The sequence below is a fragment of the Mya arenaria genome, chromosome 10 (genome assembly GCF_026914265.1).
Source record: "Mya arenaria isolate MELC-2E11 chromosome 10, ASM2691426v1".
In the NCBI taxonomy this organism is placed as follows: domain Eukaryota; kingdom Metazoa; phylum Mollusca; class Bivalvia; order Myida; family Myidae; genus Mya; species Mya arenaria.
In genome coordinates, this window is record NC_069131.1 from 62,861,868 (window position 1) to 62,870,775 (window position 8,908).

At 34.6% G+C, this 8,908-nt stretch overlaps 1 long non-coding RNA gene across 1 annotated transcript; it reads left to right on the plus strand.

Annotated features, from left to right (window-relative positions):
* The first annotated feature begins 261 nt into the window (after positions 1 to 261).
* LOC128205604 (uncharacterized) lies at positions 262 to 8,565 on the plus strand. Its single transcript, XR_008256293.1, has 3 exons — positions 262 to 288; positions 5,505 to 5,614; positions 8,412 to 8,565. It is a non-coding gene; the product is annotated as an uncharacterized LOC128205604 (long non-coding RNA).
* The last annotated feature ends 343 nt before the right edge of the window (positions 8,566 to 8,908 follow it).

Consider the following 8,908-nt stretch of genomic DNA (forward strand, 5'->3'; position numbering starts at 1 on the left):
TCTAGATTTCGAATTTGGTTTCGTTCATGCAAATAACATCAACATACCTATTTTCATACACACCAGTTCTGTGCAAGTATTTATGAACACCGACGATCCGCTCTACACAATACATGTGTTTCTCTAAGAATAGCTGAGCAGCAGCGCTGATCAATCACCAATGAATGCAAGCGAGACAGGAACAATCTGTATTGCAGCACAAATAAAAACATACATAGGATTGCAGAAGATGCATGTTATATTCATGTAACAGAAAACCGTCAACGGTGTTGGATACATTTGGTGGAGGTACGTATTTTGTAAATACACATACGGCTAATATAATTTGATTTTATAAATCTCAGATTTATCGCTAGCAGTTTACAAACATGAGAAGTGCGGGCTATATGCCTTTCACAATCGCTTATTTAAAGCAAAGCAAAACCTCCTAAATACGCAAAAGCAAGCAATGTTCTTTAAGAATCCGGCTAACAAATAAGCCAGCGTTTGGATAGCCTCATTGATCTTAATGTTAAATGTTGTTGCCGGTTGACCATATATAATGTTGGTACCATTTAAAATGTATTTGATGGCTGATTACTAATACGTAAATATTAGTTGTCAAACGTGTATGATATATACTTGTATTACATATTGTATATGGGCTGTTTTGCTCAACTGAAATCGGACATAAAATGACATATTTTGCAACCAATCAAGGTGAACAAAATATTCCATATATATTTTTTTTTCGGAAAATATATTTTCATTTTTTATTCCTGCGCACAATTGAACCATTCCAAATGATACAAAGATAGTAAGAGGTTGACAGGTATCTAAAATACGCCTATTTGTTGGTAAGGACACGAACAAATATTAAAGCCAGCGTGCCAAGCGAGTTTTGTATGATTTGAATCTCGAGGATATTGTGTTGCTTATCGGGCAGTAAGGAGCGTGTATTTCAACATATTGTGGTATTTCATCAACATGCTGGTAACCGTATTGATATGAAAATTCATTCATAAAGGAAACAAACCAAGGAAAACACTCCAATATGGTTCAAAATGTTACTGTTTTATTTAGTTCATATTCCTCACATCATTCCGTATGATTACAATGTAGTCAAAATCTCATTTCTATTTTAAAAGCATGCTCTTCAATGCAAAGTTTGGCTACCCTTTCAAGTGCTTTCTGGAGTAAGAAAGATTATAAAGAGCAATCGTTCACTGATCGAAGTTGATGCTACAGTGATCAGGTTTTATGTTTATTTAATCGGCATGTGCACTAAAATAAAAAAGACAAATCACGATTGTAATAGATTACGATAGGCAAGCATATTTACTACTTTTAGGTAATAATAATTATAGAGGGAACAGAAGCCAAGTGACATTTTTACATTCATAACACAGAAAGCAAATGCTTTCATCTGATCGCTAAATCTCATTCGACATAGTAAGACATAGGGGAATATATCTCAATTGTACGGTACACAATCACATAACGAATGTATTTAGGTTTCGGCGCGATGCTTGATGTAGGGTATACAGACTTCCGTGTTATTTCGAAATGAAGTTAATCGAAATATTCAAATTCAACTAAAATTATTGACTTTTTATAAGGCCGAAAAGTTATTATAATAAGAATGAAGAAAGCAAAATTGTCCAATATTTCACAATATTTACAACATATGTGATAAACATATTGGTCGTGATCACACACACACTGGTTAAAACCCCAAAGTTTTCGTGGTATTAATGCAACAAGTGTGCCCCATGCAGCTTTGTGTCAATATCTCCGGGGAAAAGGAACGTCGGAAGTCTTTAAATATAAAAGTCATTTTCATAATATTCTGATATACTTTGTAAAGGTATTAGCTTTAATATTTCAGGAGTGTTTCTGCAAAGACTGATAAACATGACACTACATGAAAGTCTAGTTTATAGAATGAAAAAGTTTGCGGACGTCCATTACTATCATATCCATATTCGAAGTGATATGGGAACATGTTTATCGTAAAATTACTCTAATGACATAGACATCCTCAACAATACCAGGAATGTGGTTTTCGTAACAAATTGAATTTTATATAAAATACATCGCCATTATCTGTTGATAAGGTTATTAAGATTAAACTTTTTATATTCCATTGCACTGGTACATTATTTCATTGTTTCAGCTTAAACGCACGTATAAATTATTACATTATATACAATCCTGCATAATAAAAGTTTACGTTTATGCTATGTTTTTAAACACATCTGCTGGCTTTCTTTCGGACAAGGACTTTTTGTTACAAATGATACAATCGCAAAACAGGGACGATATGCGTTTTGTCACTTTGGTTTGATGACTCAAAAAAGTGGAAAAACATAGGTTGATATTAAACAAAATATACACGCTATAAAGTCGATATTTTGGCGCTTTTTAACTCAGGAAAGTGTGACCATGTGGCTATGAATCAAAATAAGATAAAGAGTGATAACAGTAGTATGATGAATAAATATAGGAATGTGGCGTACACCTAATAAGCGTAGTCATCAATAAAAGCTGTTTAGCAATTTAAGAAAAAAGAAAATTGTACAATATAACAACTGCAATAAACCCCATTGCTGACTTTGACCGTTATAGAACATGTAAATGAGAACCATGGTAACACGACGGCTAAAGACGGTGGTGCATATCAATGGTTTACGGAGCCCACGGTTGTTATTAAGCTATTATTGTTAGTACTAGGATTTTTAGCAAATGTTTTCTCAATATTGGCTATTTTGAACGTTCCTCGCGAGTGATGGTCACCGTATAACACCCTGATCATTAATTTGTGTGTGTCTGATATCATGGTGATACTCTCCTGTGTGTTTACTGATATTCTCACGCTTAAACATCGCCGTCACCCTTGCACACCTGTTCTGAGAAAAATATTCCTTAATATCGCGCTGACATCAACATTATTCAACCTTGTTTTGATGGATGTAGACCATTACGTCGCTTTTATGCAGGCTTTGTATTACGAGCACTTTTTCGCCAAGCAAAAAGTAAAAATCATTATTGCAGCCTTATGGACGACAAGCATGTTCTGCGGAGTGTTAGATTTATTTGTAAGTTTACCTAGCTTTCGGAAAGAAGAAGCAACCTTTTGTGGTCATGTTAATACTGTGAATAGAACAACATTTAACTATGAACTTGTCATTGTCATATTTATTGTTATCGTTCTAGTCGGACTTTGGATTATCTACACACGGATCTACTACCAAGTAAGGAAACTCGTTCGGGATGACCGCCATAATCAATATTCAATTCGGTACTTAAAGAGTGTTTAATTTAAGCCTGAAAAGGCTGAATAGAAATACGCTTTAATTCATTGGTCAAAATAGAACTAGTTGTGTAAGAAATAATTGCTTACGAATAAATACATTCGAAACTGGTGAGCGTCGACAAAAGTATGTTGCGTTTTGCATGATTTGCTTAGGCTATTATTAATGAAATGCTAACGAAATAATGTTATTGCACTTCTAATCATTGTTAAGCGAAACGAAATCTATTGTACTGCTTGGTTTATTCAACTAAGATATTACGTAGTTAAAACCAGATAGACAGAATTTGTAAAAGCTTTGACATATCTGACATAAACAAATCTTACTCAGACAGATGCATTATCTTTCATTATATAACATAAGAAGGCCGACAATAAAACAATGCTTTATAATGAAGTATGAAGGTCTCCTGTGTTCATGTTTATTAAACACTGGCAGGCTGCTATGATCATGTCAAAGGAGTACGAAGTATGATCAAATAACCGTATCAATTGTTCACTGTAGTTAGATCTTTGGGAATTTACTACTCATTTCTGTTGATAACTTGAACAAGTCGGATATCAAACTTTGGCCCATAACTACCCACGAAAAATGATATGTATTCTATTCTGTTTGATGCATGAAATTGAATCAGTTTTTATCACATGCTTACCCTTGTTTTCCATGTAATATACCCATTACGAATATTTTTATCTTACACATGTGTAAGATAACATATTAGACATTTATATTGGCTAGACCAATCACAGGCGACCTAGATATCCCTCCGCATTGTTTGTAAACAAAATGTTTTTAAAAACGCCAACAAATACTTACCTCAATAATGAAGCTGTAAGACTTGCGGGAGACAAATTGCTAACGATTCATAGTGCCAGAAAGCATCTTGTTCAAAACCTTTCTGATAACAATGTTCCGCCAACCTGATAATGCAGATCACTAGTCACGTCAATATCCAGTCAGTCAACAATAACAGCCACATTAGTGACAAACAACACAAGAACATTTCAAACATCTCCATCTTGACAAACACAGACAATATGCAATCAATGTCATTTGCTTGCCAGTTTAATCTGCTGTCGGTTACCAAACTTACAAATACGAATTCCGCAGCACAGGCTTCTCCTTACACATCCCATGACGGCTAGAATATAATGTTCTCAGGAAACATTCTTGGTGGAACTTTTTCAACATCAACAACCATGCAATACAGAGTATGGCTTCGCCGTAATTATCTGCATGTTGTGAAACTCCATGCACACTAAGATAACGTTGCAAAATCATCGTAGAAAACACAAAAAAACTTTTAAATCAATGCACACAGTAAAAATTTACAAACCGATGTAGGTCACATAAACCGCGTTAATGCATGTACTCTCAGTGTGGCGTCATCAGATTGTGTACTTAATGTTTAATATGTTAAAATAGTTCGTTATTCATGTTGTTGGATATTTTACTACACATTTTTATATGTGTGACTTGTTGAGCGCTGTATCAAAATTAAAACTTGATAACTGCTAGCTATTTTTGTCATTTTCATTTGGAACTATTTCTGTGACGCATCGTCGACATTCCACTCTAAATTTGTAAGAAAAACACCGTTTTAAGCGTGTGATAAAATTTTGTTGTCATTTTATACAAGATATTTCGCCAGAGGCTCGCTTACTAACAAATTTCATGAACTCGTTTAATAAAATCTTGCATTAAATGCCAACTCGTGTCAGATCCTATATATATACTGTCGTGCATGCTGTCAAAGAACGTTTTGTTTTAATTTAAGCGTAGATTAAACAAAACGTTGATAAAAATAAAATAATAAGAGCTCAACCCCCAACACACCGAACATTTTGGAACATATATATGTGTTTGTAAAAGAATGGTAACTCAAAATGATTGAATGAATGGTTGATCTATATTTAGTTGAACTCACTTTAGTATTGTTAACGAAACCATGATCTTAATCACACATACTTTTGAAGCGAACATCAACACGTCCTGCGCGATATTCCTTCTTCCAAAAGTTCTATAACAGAGTGCAAAGTGAAATGCTTTATGGACGAAATGGATTAATGTGCGAACATGTATATACATTCGGTAGTACATATAATTTCCGACTTGTAAAAATATAATTACTTAGGGTTTGGCTGAAATTTAGTTTTGTTAAAACAGGCCCACTCTAATAGGCTTATGTTTCAATATTGTAACTATTGACAGATGTCGGGACAAGTGCGAGGTTATGGCCACACCTAGCTCCCAGAAGACTCATGTTCCAGTGAACTCGTGTTTAACTGACCATTCTAAGGCGCCAATCCAAAAATTTATCGGTAAAGCTATGTTGATGCGTGTGTGGTCTGCTTGTTGTGTTATACGTTTGTGTCTCTAGTTCATTGACGTTTGGCCCTTGTGTTTTGCATCGAAACAGGATCTTTTTATTTTCGTCTACTTGGCTTGTCCCTGTAGTTTTCGTTGTATTTTCGTTACTTGATTTTTATGACAAAAACATCATTCTACTTTGCTAAGACATCGGTTTAAATGCTCGTCCTTTCATAAAGTCATTTAATATCATTTCCGTTAACTGATCGGCTGTAGAGTGTCGTTAATCTGTGATTGTTAATACATATTAGTTCCAGGTTTAACGAGTTCAGCGAGTAGTTTGTGTTGGTAATTGACCAGGCGCCTGTTCGCAATTATTTATTCAGTTGAGAAATGATATAAACATATTTTTTTAATAAATTAAAGCATATTTTTTCATTATCCAATTAAATTCCAAGCAACCTGGAATTATAAAAAAAATATAATTTTAAACATATTTTTATTGATGTATTTTTATTATTATAAGTTTATTCTTTTTATGTTAGATAAGGATATACTTTTTTTTCCTTACATTTTTGAAGTCATTTATTGTACAAAGGTTAAAGTGAAATCCTTTGAATAATATACATAATAATGGCATTTAATTGTACCGTTAAAAATGAAAAACAGCTTAAACAAAGTAGTGTTAGAAAAACATCATATTTTTTTGAAGATTTGGTAGTATTCAGATTGATATTGTAGTTGCTGCTCTTTTCGTATTTAGTAATACTATTTGTTGTTAATACTCTCTAGTTGTATTTCTTTTTCATATGCTCCCCAATAAACAATAAATAAATTCCTTCATGTTATAACGTATGTTGCCAACTTAGTAGGGAAGGAGGATTCTTAGTCTATTATGCATCATAATGTCATTTTTTGCTCGATTAAATTCTTATGAAGAATTATTGGTTTTCGAAAGGCCGAATACAATAACATCCTATGCGGAAGGAATGTGTGATCATTAAGCGTTCTCTGTCCGTTTCATGTGATTTTCTACAACCATAAAGACTGACTGGATTTCGAAACGCAAAAAAATACCACCCTAACACAACGACATATAACTATTTGTACATTTCATTTTTTTTTTAAATTTAAACCCTCTTTCTGACGACCCAAAAAAAGGAGTAATCGTGTCAAGTCCCTTTCTTTGACTGTTAAAAAAGCCCAGGCACGCCCTGGAAGACACAAAATTTAGAACAAAAAATAGACTCCATAGAAACCTTCGGAAAATAGAACAACCAACTTGATTACACCTCTTGCAAAGCTGAAAACACCTTCTAAGCAATTGTTCAAAGCAAACGATCTTATGTAGTACTGCAAGAGTATATGTAAGGGAATATCCGCCAGGACATTCATACTGCTAAATGACACTGCTAAATGACATTGTGATGTTATTAACTTACATATGCGTTCTGCAACATGACAACTGCATTTTAGTTTCTTAAGTTTGATGAACAAGCAATTCATATTTCTTGCTTCTTATTGTTAAGGAAACAATCCTTTCATGAATATCATTCATTCTTGCATGCGATTGACAAGTGCGTTCAACCTTTTTGTTTGCTTACTGCAATATTGAAATGTTTATTTATACTATTCATAACTGAATTCTATATTTTCCTTCGCGCCTACTGAATGTAACGAGCAATGTAACTACCTTGTGGATCTTTCGTATTTCTTAACTTTATTGTTACTGCCTTTTGGATTTAACATTATTCATGTTTGCAGCCACTTGGTTCTTTTTTATAGAACAGCTTCCCTGCAAAAATAATAAACCAAAACACACGGCAGTTATAAATATGTAAATTTGAAGAACAACGAAAATTTAATTCTGGTAAGTGCATTATATCATTACAGGGAACAAATAAAAATGTCAAATTCTAGCGCAAATTACTATATACGGGATACCACTCTCGACAGCAAATTCAGGTGTTCGGCAGTTTCCGTGGGTTAAACGGCGAGAGAGTCCAAACTTACCCGCCCACTTCTGTATTTGTGTTGTTTTCATTGGAAATGATGATGCGGGAAGTTTTGTCTTCAAATGAGTTATTATCAACAAACGAATAGATCGTTCGATTGAAATTACAGAACATACACTACTGACTAACTAATGTACAGGGATATATCCTGTACGCAAAGGTAATTTTACAAGCTTTAAAACCCTTTCCATTGCCTATTTCTTATTGACATTTTCTGTTTGCATACGAAACACATTATAGAAAATAATAAAAAAAATGATAGAAATCAATGTATGACGTTTTACGAGTAGAACTACTCTTACCTTAGACTTAGTCAGTTCGTACCCTAGTCATCGTATATGCTGTTTGGTCAACTGGTTCTTGAAAGTTGGCGGATATGTGTTTTGATTATGCACCAGTCAATTGTAACCACGCCCCCCCCAAGGTCAGGAGAATAGCGGGGACTTTGACTTTCGGTCCAGCCAAGCTATGGCAAAGTCCTCACCCTGCAGGGACGAACTGCTCATGAAACCCCCGCAAAATGCCACCGCACCCAAAGGGCCCCTAGGTAAGGCCCATTACCGACTATATTTGGCGGGAAGACAAAACCACCGCAGTCACCCGACACTGCGGGGCCACATGGAAGGTAATAGCACGGCCCATTTCCCCGGCTATCTCCGGTATACCCACAGGCCTGGGGGGCGTAGTTACAATTGACTGGCGCATTATTATGTAGTGTTAAATTATATACCCATGTACATGTTAAATAAACAATGCATCTCATACTATTAAATATAATTTAATTTGCTATAAGGAGCTGGTCATGGACCTTTGCCGTCCTTCATCCAGAGCCTTCTACAGCGATGGCAGATATATTGCTGCTCGGATCAACACTTGACCACGCCGTTGAGTCCAGGATCTCAGTAGCAGCCATGACAACATCAACAGAATGACATCTGCCTATGGATGCATACATTTTTTCACATTTTACTTGTGTAAGAAAAAACTTTCCAAGACCTCAGCATCAACTTTTCTGTATTTAAAACTAAAAATGATAACCTGTTTAAAACATATGTCTTAGTTTATTTCATAAATGTGTTGTTGTTTTTAAATGCTGTAAACACCAAAGCTTCATACCTGTACCCTTACTGTTTAATGATAATCTTTTAATCATTTAATTGTATATGGGCAACATTTGATGAATCATCACTTAATGGATTTTTTTATAAAAAGTCATTGTGAATATGAACAGTTTTCAAATGAGAACATTACATTGCAGGCTGTCAGATTGAAACGTCTCTACCCTGGCAG